The sequence below is a fragment of the Chelonoidis abingdonii genome, chromosome 6 (genome assembly GCF_003597395.2).
Source record: "Chelonoidis abingdonii isolate Lonesome George chromosome 6, CheloAbing_2.0, whole genome shotgun sequence".
Classification (NCBI taxonomy): Eukaryota; Metazoa; Chordata; order Testudines; family Testudinidae; genus Chelonoidis; species Chelonoidis abingdonii.
The window spans coordinates 41,752,717-41,776,167 of record NC_133774.1 but is presented as its reverse complement, the minus strand read 5'-3'; positions in this window follow the sequence as shown (position 1 = coordinate 41,776,167).

Genomic DNA, 23,451 nt, shown 5'->3' with positions numbered 1-23,451 from the left:
CTGCTAGCAGCTGGTTCATCTGTGCTGCTAGGCGTTCATGCACTGCTGTTAGTTTCTTTAGCCAGTAGGTGTGGATCATGTCTGGTCCAGGTGCTGTCCAGCTCTTCATGTAATATAGCGACTGGATAGCGTAGTGGTTAAGAGCGCTGCGTAGTGGTTAAGAGCGCCGCGCTTTGATACGGGAGACCGCCCTTTGATAAAAGAGACCGGGGTTCAAAGTTGCAGTAGCTGAAAGAATCAAAAGTCAATTGGTTTTAAGTTTACTGGATATGGTGACATTTGCTCACCAGAACGAGCAGTTTCAGGATCTTCCAAAGTTGATGGATATTGGAGGAATATATTCCTAGCATCAGGTGCAGACTGTGAACGTGGCTTTAGCTTAATGAACACTCTAAAAAACAAACTACGGAAATCGTTTACAAGTAGATCATGTGGACTTGCTGGTATGTATTAAGAGTTCTCAGCTGGATGGAGGACTTAGATCTGGACAGAGTTTATATTGAATAGGCAAATGAAAAAGATCTTAGGGAAAAACAGTAAGGTTAGTTTAGCAGTCTTTGACATTTCGACCAACAAGGAAATTAAAATGCATTTGTAATTACATATCTTATTCTTGGCTGATAATCATTTATTGATATTTTTTAGGAAAATTTTAAATTTAAAACACAAAGTCTTGTTTTTCTTTTTTTACTTATGAAGTGTCTATCTGGAAACCCATATAAATTGACATAATGGTATACTTAAACTGTCTTTATTATATGTTTATCAAAATCTTTTCAGACGTGTATAGAATTAAAGGTGAAAGTGGACACCAACGGGCAGAAGCCCATGGACTGATAATGATCATGATTAATATGTGCTTGATATATGCTCATGATTGTTTATAAAAAAGATCATAAAGCGTAACGCTTAAAACTAACTTCTGCTTCATGAAGAATGGTTAAATTTCCTTTTTCTAAGTATTTAAAAATAACATTTACATAGCGTAAAACTATCATCATCACAAATTGCAAATTAAAACTTTTTAAATGTATAAGCATTTTACTCGCTTGGGTGCATTTGCCTCATGGTGCACAAATTTGAACTCTGCTTCAAAAATGTGCACAAAAGAAATTATTAGCGCACACAGCCTGTCAAAAATTAGAGGGAACATTGGTAAGCACATTATAAATAATGGAGGCTGCCAAAAGAATGGTAGATTCCAAACTCATGCTCATTAAACAACATTTTACAGACTTTAAATTATTTAAAACACTTGAAAAAAAGATAACTCTTTAACCTACAACTGCAGCTGTTAGGTTGCTTTAATCATAAACACGCAGATGCTTCTGAGCAAAATTCTCCTCTCAGCCTCTAAAGGTTAGATTACGGGCCAGACTGTGATCCTCTTAATCCAACAGGGAAGCAATTACTCACACAAACAGTCCCACTGAAGTCAGTGCGTTTATTCCTATGAGTACCTGCTCATCAGGTGGAGTAAGGGGTTGACAGAACTGGTGACAGGAGTTCCTCACCAACTTTTATTGCTGATTTACACAAATATTCTTGGAAGTAACTATCATGTAATAAGCTTTTAGTATTATTCATCTTGGCATTTCAAATTACTATAAACACATGAGTATACGGGCTGCAGTAGATGGGAAAATGCTGAATGGGTCTGATGGTAAGGCATGTGGGAAAGAAATCTGTGGTAATAAAGGGCCTGATTCTGTTACCATTGAACCAAATGGGACTATTCACTAGCCTAAGAATACTGAAATGTATAAGAGTTTGAAGGAGTGGGGCCATAGTTTGTAAATAATCTGGAAAAACATGTACACTTTGAACACTGAGAATTTAAAAAAATGACTTGAACTTGAAGGCAATTGTGGTTTTGTTCCACTTAGGAGAGCCTAGTAAAAAAAAGTTGTATAGAATAGGAGAGATAAATGGCCTAATAAAGCAGATTGTTTATAACAAGTATCCCTGTCCCATCTACATGTGCTAACCTAGCACTTTGGTGGTGCTTTTCTATATCATATATATATCACTTAACTAATACTAATTTTCTTAATGAGCTATGTTATTACATCTACATATTATGTTTAAATAATTTTAAGAGGTGGGTCACTGAGCATCACTTAGGAAAAGGAAAAAATGCACTGGGATGTAGTCATAAAATATAAAGATTGTCTTGTCTGACAATATGCACAACAATAGCTCAGTGGTTTGAGCATTGGCCTGCTAAACCCAGGGTTGTTGTGAGTTCAGCCCTTGAGGGGGCCACTTAAGGATCTGGGGCAAAAAACAATACTTGGTCCTGCTAGTGAAGGCAGGGGGCTGGACTTGATGACCTTTCAAGGTCCCTTCCAGTTCTGGGAGATAGGTATATCTCCAATTATATATATAAAAAAGAGAATTAATCTAAAAATCCATCTCTCTCTATTGCAGAGGTTCTCAAACAGTGGTCTGTGAGCTCCATTCAGGTGGTTTGTGGATAGTTCCCTTTAAGAGTCACCCACCTAATTAGTGGAGCTGTGCCGGTGTGGGGGGAATTTAGGGTGTGCAGGGTTGCTGTGGCCAGAGAAAGAGGTGACTTTTCCCAGCTCCAGGGCTTTGGCTGCTGGGGAGAGAGGGCCCTCCTTCCCATCCTCAGCTCTGTGGCTGCTGTGGCAGGGAAGAGACCCCCCTGCCCTTCTTTCCCAGCCCTAGCTTTGGGGCTGTCATGGCAGGGGCAGAGAGGGCACATCCATTGCATTAGAAAGGTAAGACTACAGATATTAAAATATGAGTTGTGTGCTTTTATTTGTGGAACAAAAAAATGATGATTTATTTTTTAAAATATATATAGTTTTATCCAAAGTGCTTTACAATAGTTAGCTAATGGTACAAACAACTTTTGGAAAGATCATTAAGTTGTCCGCCAAGATCCTCACCAATTTTCAAGTGGTCCATGAAAAAAAAAGTTTGAGAACCACTAGTATATTGGATTTATCCTGTTTAGCTGCAGACTGGCCTAAACTGAGCTATGATAGTAATTTAAAAGATTAATAAAACTAGTAAGACTCAAAACAGTTTAAACCAAACAGGACAAGAACTGAGTCCTGATCTAATTAACACTGGGTATCTACACTTTACCTTCCCCATGCTTCTACGTGCTAATATTACATTATTTGGTACTTGTTAACAGGTAGGTTGTTTGTTCTCAGTTAGTGCCCTGATGGATCATTTTTAAAAAATAAAAGCTCCTTCTCTGCTGAACTATTCACTGTCTCTAATGGAAGATTGCCTACAAAAAGAGTAACTGGGAAAAATATAATTTATGAAAAATCTGTTATATGAAGGATGCTTGAGAATATAAAGCTTGTAACTCTTATTCCTTATAGAAGTAGTCCCATTTTAGAAGTAAGAGTCACAGGATTGGGCCAAAAAGTTGTACTGTATCTAATGGCTCCTCCAATGGGATATTCACTGCATATCCTGGTTTCATTGCTGAAGAAGGGCAATAAACAAACAAACTGCCCAGGAATAAAGAGAATGTGAGGAAAGGATATCATTTGCTTCAATTCACCACACTGCTAACTGCTATGCAAGTCCTGGATGAACAGGGGGTTGTGCTTTGTTGTTTTTGTCTAATGCAATAGGCTTACCAGCCCCCTGAATAAGTAGGCCTGATGGAGAAGTCCATGGCCTTCTGCTGCATTTATACTTGACTGTTTTCTACATGGAAATCTGCCAGATGCAAAGAAATAGCCATTCTTTATGTTTCATCCTATCCTACCTCTAGACCTATTGCTCCTATTGCACAGTCTCCCTTCCACACAGAGTCCCAACAAGGGTCTGAGACTCAGATGGAGAAATGAATCTGCATTAATGTAAATGTGGAGAATTCTTTTGCATACAAATAAATCTATGTGGATAAGTTAATATGCATGAAGGTTTATGTATACGTAGATATACATCAATGGTTAGTAGGAATTGAATAACTACTAATTCTCTCAGAAACGAGGAATTTTGACCTCCACTGTAATATAGTCTTATATTGTACACTTCTACTGGTTATATAAAAAAGTGATACTATAATCATTCTGTTTACCTGTAATAAAAACAGCATCTATGAATGCCTATTTAAATTAGAATTGTTGTGTCAGGTGAGTCAATCTAGCTGCATTAGAGGAAATAGACAATAGACTTCTCCAAGAGTCTATGTCAGGGGTCAGCAACCTTTCAGAAGTGGTCTGCCGAGTCTTCATTTATTCACTCTGATGTAAGGTTTCACATCTCAGTAATACATTTTAAAGTTTTTAGAAGGTCTCTTTCTATAACTCTATAATATATAACTAAACTCATGTTGTATGTAAAGTAAATAAGGTTTTTAAAATGTTTAAGAAGCTTCATTTAAAATTAAATTAAAATGCAGAGCCCCCTGTACTGGTGGCCAGGACCTGGGCAGTGTGAGTGCCACTGAAAATCAGCTTGCATGCCGCCTTCGGCACACATGCCATAGGTTGCCTATCCCTGGTCTATGTTTAAACCACTATTCTGTTGGGGAACATTTTGTTAGAGTCTACAGGTAAAGATGTTAATGGAATATTAAAGAAAGCCAGTGTCTAATGTTAAAGGTATAACAATACAGAGAAGTATTATCTGGCACATAAGAAACATAGGGTAAGGTCTACTACATAAAATGAAGACAATTCATCGTTGTGCAGAGAATCAGAGCAAAGCCAACATACATAACAAAGTTGAGACTGGAATAAAATTGGATTTAACAAGCTGATGGGGGGTGGGGAGGGAGAGCGGGGGAGCACTGGCCAGGAATATAGATTGAATTGTATCTGAAAACTACCAGTCTTCCAAAAAGAAATCATGCTATTGGTATATTTTTATTTTGTCATAATGATCTGGAAATTCTGGGTCAAATTAAGATTCATAAGGATTAATAAATCTTGGCTCTCCTCAAACCATCAGGGGTTTGGAATTCTGCTCCCAGACATAAATAAAGCACAGTTGTCTCCTCCAATTATACTGCCAGTTTAAAATTACATTTTGCTTATCTTAATGTGTGCAAACAACTTTACTCATAATTAGAAAATGAATTAAACCCCTTCTTGTAACTACTGTAGGTACTTCTGGAAGCAGTTAAAACAAATGTGGTTAGCTCAGTGATAAAGAGAACCTAAAGATTAAATACTGGATACTTATGGATTTTTAAATCCAATTCATCACAAGTCATTTCCCCAGCTCATGCTTACAAGAACAACCTAAATTTATAGTCTGTTAGCTGTAAGATGGTCAGGTTTGAAAACTTTTAATCCATTCTAGTGATACTCAGCTACACAAAATGGCTTTGAAATGGCAGCACATTTATCCTACAGCTGTAGTGCTCACGATTATTCAAACTGTTGAGCCTGTAACACAGCACAAACAGATTTGATACAATGTCAATAAAGAGATGAACATTAGGTCCTGAAAACAAATCTGCATCTAGCAAATCCACCACCTTCTGTTCCATATTTTCTCATCATTAGTATATTTTCCTGCAGAGGGTAACAGCCATTGAAAGGTAGAAAACAGGTAGCTTCATTATTTTCTGCTTCAGAATAAACATTAGCCAAATGGTTTCTTTTATAAACAATAAAATTCTTTAAGTTATACTGATGCTTCTGTTTAAAGCTTTTACTCCTATTATTTCTATTTCTAAACAAATTGAATACAATAGCATGTTTACTCAATGAGGAGTAAACCGGCTGTCTGACTATTGCTGGATACCTTCTTAGATATCACAAATGAGGTCAAAGAGTAAGTGGCTACGATGCCGCAGGATTGTGGTTACCTCAGACATCAGCACTTCCCTGAATGCTTTACTCCCCTCACAAAATGGTCTAAATTGATTTTGAGAGAGGGAAAAAACAGTGCCATTATGTAGATTTTTTGCTGTGTCCAGCTCAGGCCCTGTTAACTCTAGGCTTGTGTGAGAAAGTATTCAGGTAACATAGCTCTGCAGGGTGACAAGAAATAAATATATGTTTAAATATCCAATACCTATAAGGATGTACATTGTTTCTTTAAGTCCGTCACAGAAAGCTGGGCAAAAATACAGCCACAAAATGTACTCAGCTGAAGCTTACCAGAGGCAGAAGCTTCAGAGGAAATAATGTTTTCCTGATAAAGCTGCTTGTCCTGTGTTGGTGTCTTTGGGCCAGGTTTTTAAAGGTGTTTAGACACCCAACTCCAACTGATTTCAGTAGAATAGAATAGGGTCAGAAGGGACTGCAATGGTCATCTAGTCTAACCCTCTGCCAATATGCAGGATTTCTTGTGGCTAAACCAGCCAAGACTGCTGGCTATCCAGCCTCCTTTTGAAAACCTTCAGTGAAGGAGCTTCAATAACCTCCCGAGGCAGTCTGTTCCGTTATCCTACTGCTCTTAAATTAGGAAATTTTCCAGAGATTTAATCTAAATCTGCTATGCTGTACTTTGAACCCATTACCTCTTGTCCTGCCCAGTGTAGCAAGAGAGAACAACTTTTCTCCAGTTTTTCTAATGGCAGCCTTTCAAGTATTTGAAGACTACTATCACATTCCCCTTAATCTCCTCTTTCCCAACTAAACATACTCAGTTCCATCCCTCTGATTACCTTTGTCCCTCACCTCTGGATTCTTTCCAGCTTCTCTCCATCATTTTTATACATTGATGACCAGAAATAGACACAGTATTCCAGCTATGGTTAGGTGCCTATCTCCACCTAGGATTTAGGCACCTAAATACCTTTAAAAATCTGGGCCTTTGTTCCTTGTTCATAATTAAAAGAGATTCCTCCTGTGATTCTTTACCATTGCCACATTTTGCAGTGAGTACTGACATGCATTTCACAGCCAACAGAGTTTGGAATCATATCAACTTATCTTAAAATGGTTGTATGGAAGTGTTAGCTAGGTTCTACAGGGTACCTGGTATATGATAAGAGTTATTACAATTAGGTTCTCAGGTCTGATTCAAAGCAACTTCCCAAAATATGTCAACCTAAGAGCGTAGTGTAGACCAGGCCTTCATTTCCCAGGCCTGAAGAAGAATTCTGCATAAACTTGAAAGCTTGTGTCTCTCACCAAACAGAAGTTGGTCCAACAGGAAATATTACCTCATGCATCTTGTCTCTCTAATCCAGATATCAACATGCCTGCAAAGTGGAATTTATATTAGAAAGATAAAGGAAAAATCTACTATTCATATGAAGTAGCCAGTCTCCAAATCTTGACTAATTTGACTGCTCCATATTTTACATTGTACATAAAAGGCATCAGCATTAGATGACCAGCATAGAAAATACCATTTTTAAAGTGTGTTTTGCAGGATTTGTTCTGATTTGGTCAGATTTCACAATCTGTGTAGGGTTGGATCAGGTCAGTACTTGGATGGGGGAGCCTCTTCAATAAAGTCACACAGTGGTCAACATTACAGCCAGTGTCTGCCTAGGTTTACCACCATCTGGTGTTTGATATCACAACTCTCTATATTTTTCATCTAGGTTGTAAACCAGGCCTGCACAACTCGTAAAGCAGCAACGGCCACATTACTCTAAAGAAAACAGCCGAGGGCCGAAACCTCCTGGCCCTGGAAACACCTCGCTCCAGGGCCACCCAGCCCTGCAGAAACAAACCCTCCTTCCCCAGCGCCACCCCACCAAAACAGCTGTGGGCCAAAAAGGAAGGTTGGGGGTGGGGAGGTGATACTTTATTTTAAATCAACCAGGGCTCCCAGCTGAAGAGGTTGCTGGGAGCCCTCAGGGGCAAATTAAAGGGCCCAGGGCCAGGTCTAGGTCTTTCGCTGCCCCAGGCAAAAAAAAATTTTGGCTGCCCCCAGTCCTAGCCCTGGGCTCTCCCCTTTACCCGCCTGCTGCCCCAGTCCTGGGCTTTCCCCCCCACCAAGCCACACCCCCTGCCACCCCAGCGCTGGGCTTGCCCCTTTCCTCCCCACCAGGGCCCTCCCCCAACCCTGCTGCTGCCCCAAACCTGGGCTCCCCCCTACCAGTGCCTCCCCCCCCCGACCTCCTGCCTCCCCAGTTCTGGGTCACTGGTAACGCTTCCAGGGTGGGTCATTCAGGAGGAATTTTGGATGTGCACAACAGACAGGATTGGTTCCCATATGGTTACAGAGCTGCAGTAAAGTGGAACAATTTTCAGCTTATGTGATTGAAGGATATCTGGATGCATATTATAAGACTGTTCTCCAAAATGAGGAAAAGTTGAGGTGCCTTTATTATTCTTTTGTTCTACTCTTTCTTTCTATCGGGAATTTGCCAATGCAATATCACAGTCTTCCTTTTAAACAAACAAAAAGGCAATGGCTGTTGAAAATAGCCATTCCAGTCCTAATAAGCATTTCTTGCTCAATTTTATCCTACTTTTTCTACAGCAAGTTGCAGTGGATCAGTATATTTGATTTGGGAGAATTGAAGTAACAGCTGCCCAAACTGAGCTTGAGTACTCCTGAATTTTGAGGTGTTCAAATCTGGAAGGCAGGTGCTGGGGGGGCGGGTCCTGTGGGCTCCATGGGGGAGCATGGCAGCAATGTGCCTGGAGCTGCATGGAGCCAGACACGCTGGTCTGAGTGGCATGGTAAGGGGACTGGGGGTTGGAGAAGGGGTAGGGGGTTCCGGGGGGGCCGTCAAGGGACAGGGAGCAGGGGGAGTTGGATGGGGCAGAGGTTCAAGGGGGCAGTCAGGGGACAGGCAGCAGTTGGATAGGCATGGAAGTCCCAGGGGTTTATCGGGGACAGGTAGGGGGTGGGGCCCTGGGGGAAAGTTGGGGGGGTCTCAGGAGGGGGCAGTTGGGGACAAGGAGAAGGGAGGCTTAGATAGGGGCAGTTGGGGCAGGGGTCTTGGGAGAGGGCAACCGGGGGACAAAGAGCAGTAGCATTTAGATAGAGGGTGGGGTCCTGGGGGGCAGTTAGGGGCAGGAGTCCCCAGAGAGGGGTATCAGGGGATAAGGACCAGTGGTGTTAGATAGGAAGTGGGGATCCTGGGGGGCAGTTGGGGCAGGGGTCCGGAGAGGGAGCAAACAGCAGTCGCTGGCCAGGATTTAAAAGGCTCTGGGCTGCCCGCAGCCGCAGGGAGCCCAGAGCCCTCCAACTCCCGGCCGCGGCTGAGATTTAAAGGGCTCTGGGCTCCCCACGGCTGCGGGCAACCCAGAGCCTTTTGATTCCCGGCTGCGGCTGGGATTTAAAGGGTTCAGGGCTCCCCGTGGCTGCCGGTAGCCCAGAGCTCTTTGATTCCTGTCCGCGGCCGGGATTCAAAGGGCTCTGGGCTGCCCGCAGAGTGTCGTGTGTGGGGGATCTAGAATCCCCTCATGGGCCGCACAGTGGGGCTCCGTGGCTGCATGCAGCCCGGGGCCACATGTTGTGCAGGCCTGATGTAAACTGTGGGGTACACTGTTGTCAGATACTCTCCACCCTCCCTGACTTGTGATGTACATGCTTCAGAAAGTGGTATGGGCCGTTCTTTAATCTAAGAGCTCAATCCATGTAATTACACCATGTGGGTGGACTGCTGCACCCAGGCGAAGCTTGATGAAACAGTCCCTGTAAATATCTTGTATTAGAGTCTGCAAAGCTCTCTGGGATTCTTTGAGATGAATGGTGTTATACAGAGACAAACTTCTAAGGGTGTAAAAGTGCTTATGCTGTAAACACTGACAGGACTTCAGTTTACAGTGTTGCTGGCAGACACGACTATACATCCAATGACAGGACAGAAAAAATCCACAGCCTATCAAATAAACTCCAAGGACATTCTGCTAGTATTATGTTCTCTCCTGCAGCTATTATAGTTATTAGGGAGGAAAGTTAATGCCAAAATCCTTCCATGCAAATGCAGTATTTATCAAGTCTGCTTCTCTTTACCTGCCTCAGGTCTGATTCGTGATTAAAGAAGTGGATATAATCAGCATCGCTTTCATTTCATGGTGTGACTGGATCAGTCAGTGGTAAAATGCAAACAAGCAAACCTCCTTTCCTTTGGGAATATTTTTAGGTTGGAACCTCCCCTGTAGATTAAAGGGTACTTCACATATTTTACACCTAACTTGGTATTGAAGAGAACTCAAGAATCTTACAGCTGAGGGGATTGAGAGGATGGGAGTAGACTGTTATTAATACTGGTATGTAAATGCTGCAGGGAACTTGCTACTTAGGGAGCCTGTCCCGAGTTTTATAACCCTGGCCATAGAAACTGACCTAAAGAGACATGGGATTTTCAAGGGCTCTGCAGGCAGCATTTTAAATTAATTGAGTTTGACAACAGCTTATGAAATGAATAGAATCTATCTTAAAAATCTGTGTAATGGAGTTGTGCTTCAGGCATCTAACAATGTACTGATATCCAGTGCTTTCTGTAAATGAGCTGAATGTTCTTTCTGTAGGTGCTGTATATTCTCCATTAATGTGTTACTTTCTTATAAGCATTAGAAATGCTTTTAACGGAGTTGCAGCCTCATTGTCTATTAGAACAACTGAGCTAGAAAGAGGATTTGCTCTGACAGGAAGATTGAGGTCTTAACTACAAATCTGCAGCAGTAGTATCTGGACACGTTTTCATTACAAACTTGACACACACAAGTTCTCCCCCCAACCAGCTAAGTTAAAAATGAGCCAATAAGGGTATCAATGGCAGGATTATTAATTATTTGAATTACAGTAGCACCTAGGAGCCCCAAATGAGATCACCCTGCCAGACACAGTACAAATGCTTACTGAGAGACAGCCCCTTCCCCGAAGAGCTTGCATTTCGACACCACAGAAAAGGGAAGGATTATAAACAATTTTATAGATAGGTTACAAAGAGAAAGGAGCAGATTCATTGGGAAACAAAGAATAGACATCACCCTTAATTCCACAGCTGGGGATATCTTTGGCAGCACACACAACTCACAGAACCAGTGCAAGGGGTATACTCGGTATGGCTATCTCCACTGGATCAAGTTAGCACAGACTCTAGGCTCCTTAAACTAGGGCAGGTGCAGAGAATCAGGAAGCCACAATGGGATGCTTGACAGTTCCTTTGTTCCGTGCCCAGTGGAAGCTGGATGTAGCAGAGAAACTGCCCCAACACCACACATTAAGTCTAAGATAGAGTCAGAAATTGAATGATGATCTCAAGAACTAGTTCAGGGCCTTAACCACAAGCCCCTCCCTTCCTGTCTCATTCAAATAGATACATGTATTTATTCTTTTTTTACAGCATTTAACATTGGCACAACTATGTTAAAATAAATGTTTGTAGTCCATGCACATTTAGCCCTTTATTCACTGTATAAAAATCCCTTTAAAGATGATTTAACTGTTAAAACAATGGTTAGGTTCAGATCTAGAGTTATATACCAAAGCGTCATTGAACTGGTGACCCTGTAGGAGACTTCAGCCCCACCATCCTGAAGAGACCTAGGCTTGTTTCCTGAAAGCATTTACTTATCTAATGTGGAACTCTGATATTGTTACTAAAGGGGTGTAGGGTAGAATTTTCAAAAGCATTTAAAATCCAATTTTCAAAGACCACATAAGTCACTTTGGAGTCCAAGTCCATTTGAAAATCTTTGAGACTTAGGAGCTTTTGAAAAATTTACAACCATGTGGACACACCCCAGTTTTTTCTTTTCTCTCTTTTTTTGGGGGGGTGGGGGATGGGAGTTAATATGTGTGTGTTTGCTTGGGTATCTCAAGCAAACACACAAAGGCAACAGCTCTGCACCTAAGACAGAATTCCTGTCAAAGTGACTTAGGCAGTGAACAATCATTATGAGGGCCCTACCAAATTCATGGCCCATTTTGGTCAATTTCATGGTCATAGGATTTTTTAAAATCCTAAATTTCATGATTTTTGCTATTTAAATCTGAAATGTCACAGTGCTGTAATTGTAGGGGGTCTTACAACTGAGGTGTCGCAGAGTTATTGTAGGGGAGGTTGCGGTACTGCTACCCTTACTTCTGCGCGACTGCTGGTGGCAGAGCTACCTTCAGACCTGGGCAGCTGGAGAGCAGTGGCTGCTGGCCAGGAGCCAGCTCAGAAGGCAGAGCTGCTGGCAGCAGCAGCACAGAAGTATGGATGGCATGGTATGGTATTGTCACCCTTACTTCTGCGCTGCTGCTGGTGGGCTGCTGATGTCAGAGCTGGGCACCCCAGCCAACAGCCACGGCTCTCCCACTGCCTACCTCTGAAGGCAGCATAGAAATAAGGGTGGCAATACTGAAACTGCTCTAAAATAACTTTGTGTCCCCCCTGCAACTCTTTTGGGTCAGGGCCCCCAATTTGAGAAAGGCTCATCTTCCCCGTGAAATCTGTATAGTATATAGTAAAAGCACAAAAAAGACCAGATTTCATGCAGCGGGGGGGAGGGGGGAGGAACAGATTTCATGGTCAGTCATGTGTTTTTCATGACCATTAATTTGGTAGGGCCCTAATCATTACTGTTGATACACAGCTTTTGAAAAGATTAACTGCATCACAACTAACAATGAGGCATCACTGCCAAGAACTAAATGTCCACATATTTAGCTAAAAAGAACTTACAAGAACATCTGTAATAGCATCATCCAGCGATTCTCAACAATATCAAACAGGAAAATCCCCCCTTTAAAAAGAATCTGCTTTAAAAAGCAGATTCTTTTAACACTCCCGATGCCAGAAAGGTCAGAGCTTCTGAAGCAACTACAGAGGCTTCATGTTTATAAAAAAATTCCGCAAGCTTTATTTTAACAAGTTTCTATCTGTTTTCCAGAATATATCACTGAAATATCTAGAAAAGTGTAATTGCACAAACTACTGTGTTCATTATTGCTACAACTATGCCAGCACTTTCTGTAACTACTATTCATATAGCAAACCACTTTGCAGTTGGTCCTTTTAGGGTCTTAGACATTGGATGCACTGGAAGAAACTTACAGAGTTATAAGTGACCACTGTGAGTGAGACAAAGCAGAAAGAAGAGATGGTGCTATGATCTCATTAGGGGACAAACCCAGTACAAGAGAATTCCAGGACAAGTGCCAGAATTTTCAAAGCTGTGTAGACACCTGAATGGGAACTTGTGCTGAATACAGCACGTAAAAGTATAATATGTTGCCTGTGGACTTTCAAAAAGTGGTCCAATGCAAACACACAATGTTTGTGTGTACTAGGGAGAGACACATGTCCTTTTGGACAGTCTGAGTGTGGTTGTGTGATTAGTCATCCTATAGAATTTTTCAAATCAGTTAGAAGGGTTAAATGCTGAAAATTTAGCCTCTCTCAGGGTATGGCTATGTGGACTGGGAATTGCATACACAAAGTCAGACTCTCAGACATACTAAAAATCCATCAGGTATGTATAAGCAGTTTTAATTGTAGTTACCTAAAAATAATCCCACATCTCATCAGGAAAACTAATCCAGAAGCATGGGTATTTAGCAGTGCTGCTCAGAGATGATGTAGTTTCAGATGTAAGAAGCATGTGCATAGCCCAGAGCAGTTTGAGCTTCCCTGTATGCTTTTTTGAGATAGGTAACTCACAATTTCATTATCATAGGATTTTGTAGAGCCAAATTTTTAAAGGTATTTAGGTACCTAAAGATGCAGATAAGTGCTCTTGAAAATACCATTAGGCACCTAACTCCTATTGAAATCAATGGAAGTTGGGCACCAAGGCACTTCTGAAAATCCATTAAGGGACCTATCTGCAGGTGACTAAATACCTTCTTAAATCTGGCCCATATTCCATAGCCATACACAGAAAAATATCCACTGTAACTCTTTGAGAATATAATATGACACACACACACAAATATATATATACCCACAATGACAACTGATATTTGCCAAACTGTTTGGCCGATTTCTAACCACAAGACACCAAATTCTTCTTGCAGCTGTGTAGCAAGAGTAGGAATTGGGACACAGAATATAATAAAAATGGAAAGTGGTAGATTAGATTCATCCTCTTCGCACTCTCGGTATTGCTTTTTAGTGACCCTTCAGTTGCTGTATTCCCACCTCCAAAATCAACAGATGTTGCCAATAGAGCACAAAAGAGGAATGATTGTTTTGGCACTGGAGGGTGGATCTTGAAGAATCATATACTACCAATGAAAATAATGGTTTCAATAAGCAAAAGTCACCCTCAAATGTAGCCTTAGATATCCAAAAAACAAAGGACTTTGCTGGAAAAAAAACAAAATTCTACCTCTCAGTGTTACTGTAGTTATTACAATTGTTCAGAATAAAGCAAGCGTAGTTATATTTGTCTCAAGCACTCTCTCGTTACCCTAAAGATCATTACAAGATCATTTAATTGAGTCAACTTTAAACCCAATTTGCATCTCACTAATCTCCAGAGCGACGTTCCCCGGCCTGTGCTAGGAGGCTGTTATTGTCGTTTCTTTTTTTGTCCTTCCTTTCACAGTATGCTTATAGCCACAGATTAGAAGATATTTCTTATTCTGCATTATCCTGTCTTAGTGCAAGAGGCTGAACTAGATGACTTGTCAAGGTCCGTTCTAGTCCTACATTTCTGTGATCTAAATCCATCAACATTAATTTTTGTTTTTAATTACAACAGGAAACAGCTGGGACAATGGCGCTGGTGGAAGGTGGCTTCTTGAAAGCCCTGAGCACTTTATTCAAGGCACAAACAGTGGCAGTACAAGATTCAAAACAGTGCCCCATCAGTGTAACTCAGTAGATTTACTTGCTTACTCTTAGGTTACGACTACATAGCAGTTGGAAGGATGCTTCCCAGCTTGGCGATGCAGACATGCACTAGCTCTGCCTGTGTTAGTACACTAAAAATAACACTATGGTCACAACAGTATGGGTAGCAGCTTGGGCTAGCTGCCTGAGTACAATCCTGCCCATTCTGCAATGTAGGTACTAATGTGAATAGCCAGAGCTACAACACACATGGCCATGACCAACCTGTTATTTTTAGCATCGTAGCTCGATCAGAGCTAGCATGTGTCTATCTACCCATGCTGGAAAACATCCTCCCAGCTGCTGTGTAGACATACTCCTAGATCTGTCTGTCTAAGGGTGAGAAAGTCCTTCAATCTCCAAGTCCTTTCGGACTCTGGACTCCCTGCTGTCTTTAAGGGTGATACTAATGATGGAGACTGCCAATGAGAGCACCAGTTAATTCAAGTTATTTATTGAGGTTTATAAAAAGTCAGTCATGTTAGACTTTGAAATAATCTTGTGAAGTAAACCAGAATTAGGGACCTTTGAGAAGGCGAATGAAAATGTTTTGTTTTCTCTGATAAATGTAAGGGCTAAGGTTTTTTGTTTGTTTTGTTTTTAAACTGAAGTTCTGCTGTTTGCACATAGCAGTCTCCAAGCACTTTCAGACTATGATCCAAAAGCACAAGCACAAATGCCTGTGCATCATAGTAACATGTAGTCAAATGTGAATGAAAACACTAATTAGGCCTCCGTATAGCTTGTTGTACGTATGATTTCTTCACCTCCTCAAACAACTGAGATGATCGTATGCATAATCCTGGGTGAATATTTGTGCATTCATATTCTATGTGTATGTACCAGAGCTGCCATTTCCTGAGTAGTCCCTCATGACCAGAGTTCTTTTTGCAGCATCCTCCCTCTGCTCTTAGTCTTCAAAACCCCCTACAGATCCACCACAGCCTTTCTTATAACCAACAGGACTCCACTGGCCATCACATACAGCCCCCAGCTAAAACCCCTCCAACGCATCATCAGGGATCTACAACCCATCCTGGACAATGATCCCACACTTTCACAGGCCTTGGGTGGCAGGCCAATCCTTGCCCACAGACAACCTGCCAACCTGAAACGTATTCTCACCAGCAACTGCACACCGTACCATAGTAACTCCAGCTCAGGAACCAATCCATGCAACAAACCTCGATGCCAACTCTGCCCACATATCTACACCAGCGACACCATCACAGGACCTAACCAGATCAGCCATACCATCACTGGTTCATTCACCTGCACGTCCACCAATGTAATATACGCCATCATATGCCAGCAATGCCCCTCTGCTATGTACATCGGCCAAACTGGACAGTCACTACGGAAAAGGATAAATGGACACAAATCAGATATCAGGAATGGCAATATACAAAAACCTGTAGGAGAGCACTTCAACCTCCCTGGCCACACTATAGCAGACCTTAAGGTGGCCATCCTGCAGCAAAAAAACTTCAGGACCAGACTTCAAAGAGAAACTGCTGAGCTTCAGTTCATCTGCAAATTTGACACCATCAGCTCTGGACTAAACAAAGACTGTGAATGGCTTGCCAATTACAGAACCAGTTTCTCCTCCCTTGGTTTTCACACCTCTACTGCTAGAACAGGGCCTCATCCTCCCTGATTGAACTAACCTCGTTATCTCTAGCTTGCTTGCTAGCATATATATACCTGCCCCTGGAAATTTCCACTATATGCATCTGACGAAGTGGGTATTCACCCACGAAAGCTCATGCTTCAAAACGTCTGTTAGTCTATAAGGTGCCACAGGATTCTCTGCTGCTTTTACAGATCCAGACTAACACGGCTACCCCTCTGATACTTCTCTTGCCAATGTCTCCCCTGCTCTGACGGAGAAGGCAGTCTATATACTCCCCTCCTTCAGATAGCTCTCCCTGTTGGCTAGAAGACAGCAGATCCCTGCTCCACCCTACTCTACAGAGTTTCTGATTCTGGGTCCTTAAAGGAACAGTGGCCATTTCCTGTGCCTTTGCCATTTCAGCTCCATGGAATGGAGTCTTATGGCCCCCTTTATCTTTAAAGGGCTAATATACCACATTACAATATAGATCTGGCCTTTTATTTCTTGAAAATATTGCCCTGCAAGCTAATTAAAAGTTTAACTATATCCACAGATTCCAACCACTTTTTCCACAGCACCTGTTAAAGGCAGGTTTTAGCCTACAAATGATTGGGAGGAAAAGGATGTTCTGTGATATTGTTCAAGACCTCTTCTATATATCAGACATTGAGTTATTATAAATATAATTCTTAGTTTATTTAAAAATATGGTATATGGATATACTTCCACTGATTTGGTAAGCCTTTGTCAGACATCACAGAGATGCAGACAGAACCAAGTTCATCTCCTGTCCTAAATTACTTGCTCAAATATCATATATATGGCTATTAACTATCCTTATTCAAAAGTATCTGATTACATTAATGCAAGAATAGACTAGTGCAAAATCTTGGAACAACTATTCAGATAATTAAAAGATTAAAAATGTCCTTTTGGGCAATTATTATTAACATATTTATCAACCTACAGCTGTACCATATCCTCTTTCAAAACCTCACCCAGGATTGATTGATTAAACATTAAGAAAGCTTATTGTAAGTCATTAGTCAATTCTGTGTTCTGGCTCCAAAAATACACAAGATATCTATGTTGATGTTATTCTGAATCCTTTTAAATGTTAAATACTTATACAGATATATGTATCACCTTTCTGATTACCTGCAATTGTTGGAAAGCTGGATATCTTCTCTCCCCAATGTAATAAAACTCCCCTAAAGAGTCTCAAGATATCAGTCCTTAAAACTGATTAATGAGCAGAGTGCAGGTGAGACATTCAGGGAGTCCATACTAAAAGCAATCCATGACGTGGATATCACCATCATATAGAGGGCCAGAATCTCAGCTGCGGCCTGGATACTGTTGATGCAGCTTTAAGAAGGCATGGCAAAAAGTGATTGAACAGCACCTCTGCTTTACTGCAATCCTGATGCTGGCTGAGAACCAGTATGCTCCCCAATGTAATTTAGAACAATCTCTGGGCTGCTCTAAATTATGCCCAATTGCCCCCTGCCTCAAGGAATAACTTGGCATCACTGAGGTGTGGGACACACCGACCGTACTTCCTTTCTCTTGGAAATGCTTCTTAACCTTGGGGCAAGATGGGGGAGGGTGTAGAGATGCTACGTTGATTTCATGCTATCCAGAGATTCTCCTTACAAAGGGGGAATCCTCAGGTTGCGGGAGCAACGCAAAGCACCAAAATGGATTAGAGCTCTGGGTCTGGGATGTGTGCGTGTGCATACTTCAAATAAGTTGAAAAGTTAAACACTCAAAAGTTAGGAATAGTCTAACTTAAAGATAGCTGTACAACCTTAAAATGAGGTTCCCCTCTGAAAACAAGTATGTAACAATGTCACCTTTTCACTGTTTAATCAGTGGAATTGTTTACGACATTCCAATCAATTATACCTGTATGAGTGCAATGAAGACTATAGTGTTGGAAAGATATAAATGAAGGTAGAATTTGTCTTGCTGAAGCTATTACCGCTGATGGAGTGCAAGATGGAAAGAACCCAGTTTGACTCTCAGAACACAGGCTGAGAGTTTGTAGGGCTGGCACTTAGAAAAAACAAGGCCTTTTCTTTGAACACTCGGCACATTGGATTTGGAGATTGTTGAGACAATGAAACTGGAACCCTACAATGCCATTTATACAAAGTCACTTTTCATAACAGAACCACACTTACACTCTCTGTCTCCTTATGTGTGTCTGCTTTACAATAAAGTCCTTAATTACAAGATCACATGCTATTATTTCCACAGGACCCCCTGCCTCATTCATTTTATGTTGAGCGAGACAGTGGAGGACATTTCTTTTTAGGTAATTTATTAGAACAGACATACAGGGAAAGCAGCACAAAATGCAGTTGTTCATGCATCAAATAATTCATTTTCTCTGTCAAAATTATATGAATTCATTTACATTAAATACTTCCTTAAAAATCATTTAAAAAAGTTAAGTACATAAGCCAGATCCTGGAGTGTGCTGATGCACACAAAATGCAGGCCAAGGGGGTAAGGAGATGCAAAGGTAGCTTAAACTACACCTTTGCATTCATCTGATCCTGCTGCAGCTCTGCATCCATTGAACCATGTTAGAGCTGCCCTCAGACAGCTGAAAACAACCACAAGATGCTGGAATTGCATTTGATGAGCCATAAAGTTCAGATACACCCTAGCTTTGCTCCCTTTTCCTAATTATGCCTCCACAGGGAAGGCAGTGGTATAAGAACACTTATTTCAAGTCCAAGCCATTACCATGATCAGTCTTACACCAGGGTAAGGCTTCCTAGACTGATTATACTGGCTTTAGAGCCAGATGGGCGGGGAATGCATCATAAAGTTGCTACGCTGCATCAGAGAGTCTACACCATAAAATAATATAGTCCTTGCTGCTCGTTTATCAAGCACACTCCTGCCTCATCCACTGGCCCCTGTTAAGCCTGCAAGCCTTACCATGACCAGTATTCTTTTTTGCTACACTGTCTTGCTTACCAAACTATGCTCCATCCAAAATCCTCACTTGGGCACATTTTTTCTCCAGTTATATTGGTACAAACCCAGAATAACTCAGCTGACTTCAATGGAGTTAATCTAGATTTATTCTAGTTTAAGCATGAACAGAATTTGTCTCACAATGAGGCAAGAATACACCAAAGCCTGGTTTCATTCATTTTGAACTGCATAACCTGTATGCTGGATGAGAGGCTCAGAAGAAAACAATAGTATGTAATCATGTAACTAAAGAATGTAGCCTACCGCACAATACACAAGAGGGCAAAGCTAATGTTGTGGGTGCTCCTTGCACAGCATACCTCCTATCCCATACCTTAGTCATTTAGACATGTCATTTTTGTATTACATGAAAAACCTCAAATGGTGTCAGAGTTAAGGTTGTGATTGGAAACTCTACAATAAATTTTAACATGAGTAGGTTTGTTAGAGACTATATAATCTACAAGGAGATTTGAATCATTATGTATATTTCACTATTTCCATACATTAAAAAAGTTACGGTTTTTAACTATAACATTATTGATATTTACTTATTTCTCATGTATATTACTTGCTGTACAACCCTGAACTTTAATAATGTTGTCTGATGCTGATCTCTTATGTAATTTATCATTGAGAAGCATGTGGATAATTCTCTCATGACTATGCCACTCATTCATTTTTGTTTATGAAGATACATACAATAATAGACATCAATCATCTACTCTTTATCTCCTCTGCTATGTGATCTTCATGAGCAACTAGAGATGGCCTAACTTACAGAACAAGTGAATTATGCAATTTCGTAAGTGAAGATAAAAAATCTTAACATCTATCCTCCATCTTGTATGGGTTATTTTATGTTAAAGTACATATGCTAGCTTCATGGACAAGGCACATATTTTACTATGATAGTTCTTTATTTCTACAGTATTTGAAATTGAACCTGAATGAACAAACCAACAAGATTTACTTGTTCTTCCCACGTTTTAGCAGGACTGAAATTTCCTTAGAAGAAGTCATAGTACTATAATTTAAAAGAAATAATTTCCTACAGTGCTTTCCTGTTAAGTCCCATACTGTAATTTGCACAGAGTCATTACTTATGAACATGGACTACCGCTGCACAAAGGAACATTTGGTTGTTATATATTGGATAAGAGGGTCTCTGCAGTAATTGTACAAAAAAGGGAGAGAACATAGAATACAGAAAAATTGAAAAATCTTTCATCCACGGGTATGTTTTATTGTTTCAATAAAGTAAAAATTAAAAGTTACAAAAATCTCAGATGCACTAATTAAAGCCACTTAGGTAGCTGAAAAATGCACTACCAGAATTTACATAACAGATGAGAGAACACACAAACACTGACTTTGGGAGCATTATATGGGAAATATTTTTCTTCACATGAATTAATTCAACTTCTCAAATCAATGTCTTAGGCCAAAATATGCCTTCCTTCCATATCTAGCTGATGTTCATAAATATATTAATAGTGTCATTCTGGATATGCATCACAAAGTGGTATATGATCAAATGAATGGAAAGCTCACTTAAGCCAATTAAAATAATCAAGGAAACACAGATTCTTAACCTACTTTTAATCAGAGACAGAAGGAGTTGATGTAATAGCATAAAGATCCCCAGTCTTGGAGCACACTCAAAAGCTCTTATTTCTGCCATCTCCAGTTTCTGTTTCAGTGTTGGAGTATAAAGGAACAGGAGATAAAATAAGATGAAGATCCAAGCCCATGAAGAATAATATAGACCAATGAAGAATTTAAAATGCAAAAATTACAGAAAACCAGAAAGTGGCCAAAGAATGGAAATAATGAGACCATACAATTATGACTGAGCTAGAGATTAATGCCTCAGTGACTTGCTTGACCACAAAGAATTATATGCAAGCACATTGTAGAATGTGAAACTTTAGCAGGCTTATGGGATTTGTAGTTCTGATTTTCAAACTTTTATTCTGGTGACTCAGTTGAAGAAAATTGTTGATGCCCACAATCCAATGGAACTGGGAATGAGGAGTTTGGGGAGTGGGAGGGGTTAAGGGCTGGGGCAAAGGGTTGGGGTGCAGGGATGAGGGCTGCGGGGTGGGGCTGGGAATGAGGGGTTCAGGGTGTGGAAGTGGGCTCTGGGCTGGGGCTGGGGTGTGGAAGGGAGGCAGGACTCTGGGTTGGGGGTGCAGACCCTGGGGTGGGGCTGGGAAGAGGGGGTTGAAGTTCAGAAGGGGGCTCTGGGTTTGGGGGGGCTCAGAGCTGGGGCAGGGAATTGGGCATGGGGTTGGGGTATGGGCTTACCTCCAGTGGTTCCCAGTGAGCAGCGCAGCCAGGGTGCAAAGGCAAGCTTCCCACCTGTCCTGGCACTGTGGACCACGCTGCGCCCTGGAAGCAGCCAGCAGCAGGTCCAGCCCCTAGGTGGAGGTGCTCAAGCAGCTCAGCGTGACTCTCACCCACAGGCACTGCCCACCCAGCTCCCATTGGCTGGGAATCTGCTAATGGGAGTGTGGAGCCAGTGCTTGGGGTGGGGGCAGTGCACGAGGCCCCATGGCCTCCCTGCCCAGGAGCCAGACCTGCTTCTGGCTGGTGAGAGAGAGAAAGAGAGAAACCAGCTACTGCAGCCTACAAGAGCCTCATTAGATTAACAGATTTCAATGCCAGAAGAGACCATTGTAATCATCTAGGCTGACCTACTGCATGACACAGGCCATAGAACTTCCCCAAAATAATTCCTAGAGAATAGCTTTTAGAAAAACATCCAATCTTGATTTAAAAATTGCCAGTGATGAAGAATCCACCATGGTCCTTGGTAAACTGTTCCAGTGTTTAATTACCCTTGCCCTTACAAATTTGTGCCTTATACCCAGACTGAATTTGTCTAGCTTCTACTTCCAGCCATTGGATTATGTTATATATTTTTCTGCTATATGAAGAGTCCTTTATTAAATATTTGTTCCTCATGTAGGTACTTATAGTCAGTAATCAAGTCACCTCTCAACCTCCTCTTAAGCTAAATAGATTGAGGTATTTGAATCTATCACTATAAGGCACTTGTGATATAGAAACCTAACACCAGCAGAAAAGGGGTTAAAGAGACCCTCTAGGCCCAGCTAGTCCCACCCCACTACACCTAAAGCGAATGCTAGGCTTTGATGGGGGGAAGAAAGGGAGAAAATCTGCCTCAGTTCAGGGCTGACTGGCAAAGAAGCAGAAGGTTGTTCTGCCTTTCTACACGAGGGGAGCTTCATGACAAGTCTGACAACTGGGACAACCTCTGGGAGAGCAGCACCAAGTTTCTGACCAAGAGAGATGGTTGAGGAGACTGGGAAACAACCAGCAGTGAGTGAATTTTACTATTCGACCTTAAGGACACTGTGGGGCTAGGCCCATCCAACCTTACATCCACCCCTGTCTAGGGACCCTGAGGCCATGGGAGGATGCTGCAAAAGGTTCACAAGAGGGTGCTACTCCAGGCGAGACACTAAAGACTGTTTGGACTATAGGGCCTGTGCCCCAAACTGAAAGAACATAGGTAAGAAGTAGCCCAGAGCAGCAGACTTAGGCTCACTGCCAGGAGGACTCTGCCTCTGTTGCTTCCTACAGGGCCAGGGGTTAGGTCTTGAAATGATGCTACATCCTCAGCCAAAGAAAGATGTCCAATGGTTCCTGGGAATGTCCTGGGAATTATCTTGAAAAAATTCCTACCTAATCTACCAAAGCAGTAGCTTTGAGAAAACTCCCAGAGAATAAAAATGAATGGTATTGGGGTGCAGAACAAGAGGAATCATGGGAAGGTTTAAAACAACAACTGATAGAAGAATCATTGTTGAAGTTCTATATACCAGAAAGCCCTATTAAAATCTCAGCAGATGTTTCACAGTCTGGGTTAGGTGCAGTGGTTTCAGAGAAACATGAAGATTGTTGGCAACCAGTGGCATATGCCTCCAAATCACTGACTGACTGAGGCAGAAACCAGATACGCACAGACTGAAAAGAAGCTTTTAGGAATATTGTTTGCCTCTGATATCAGAAGGGTAGCCGTGTTAGTCTGGATCTGTGAAAGCAGCAGAGAATCCTGTGGCACCTTATAGACTAACAGAGGTTTTGGAGCGTGAGCTTTCGTGGGTGAATACCCACT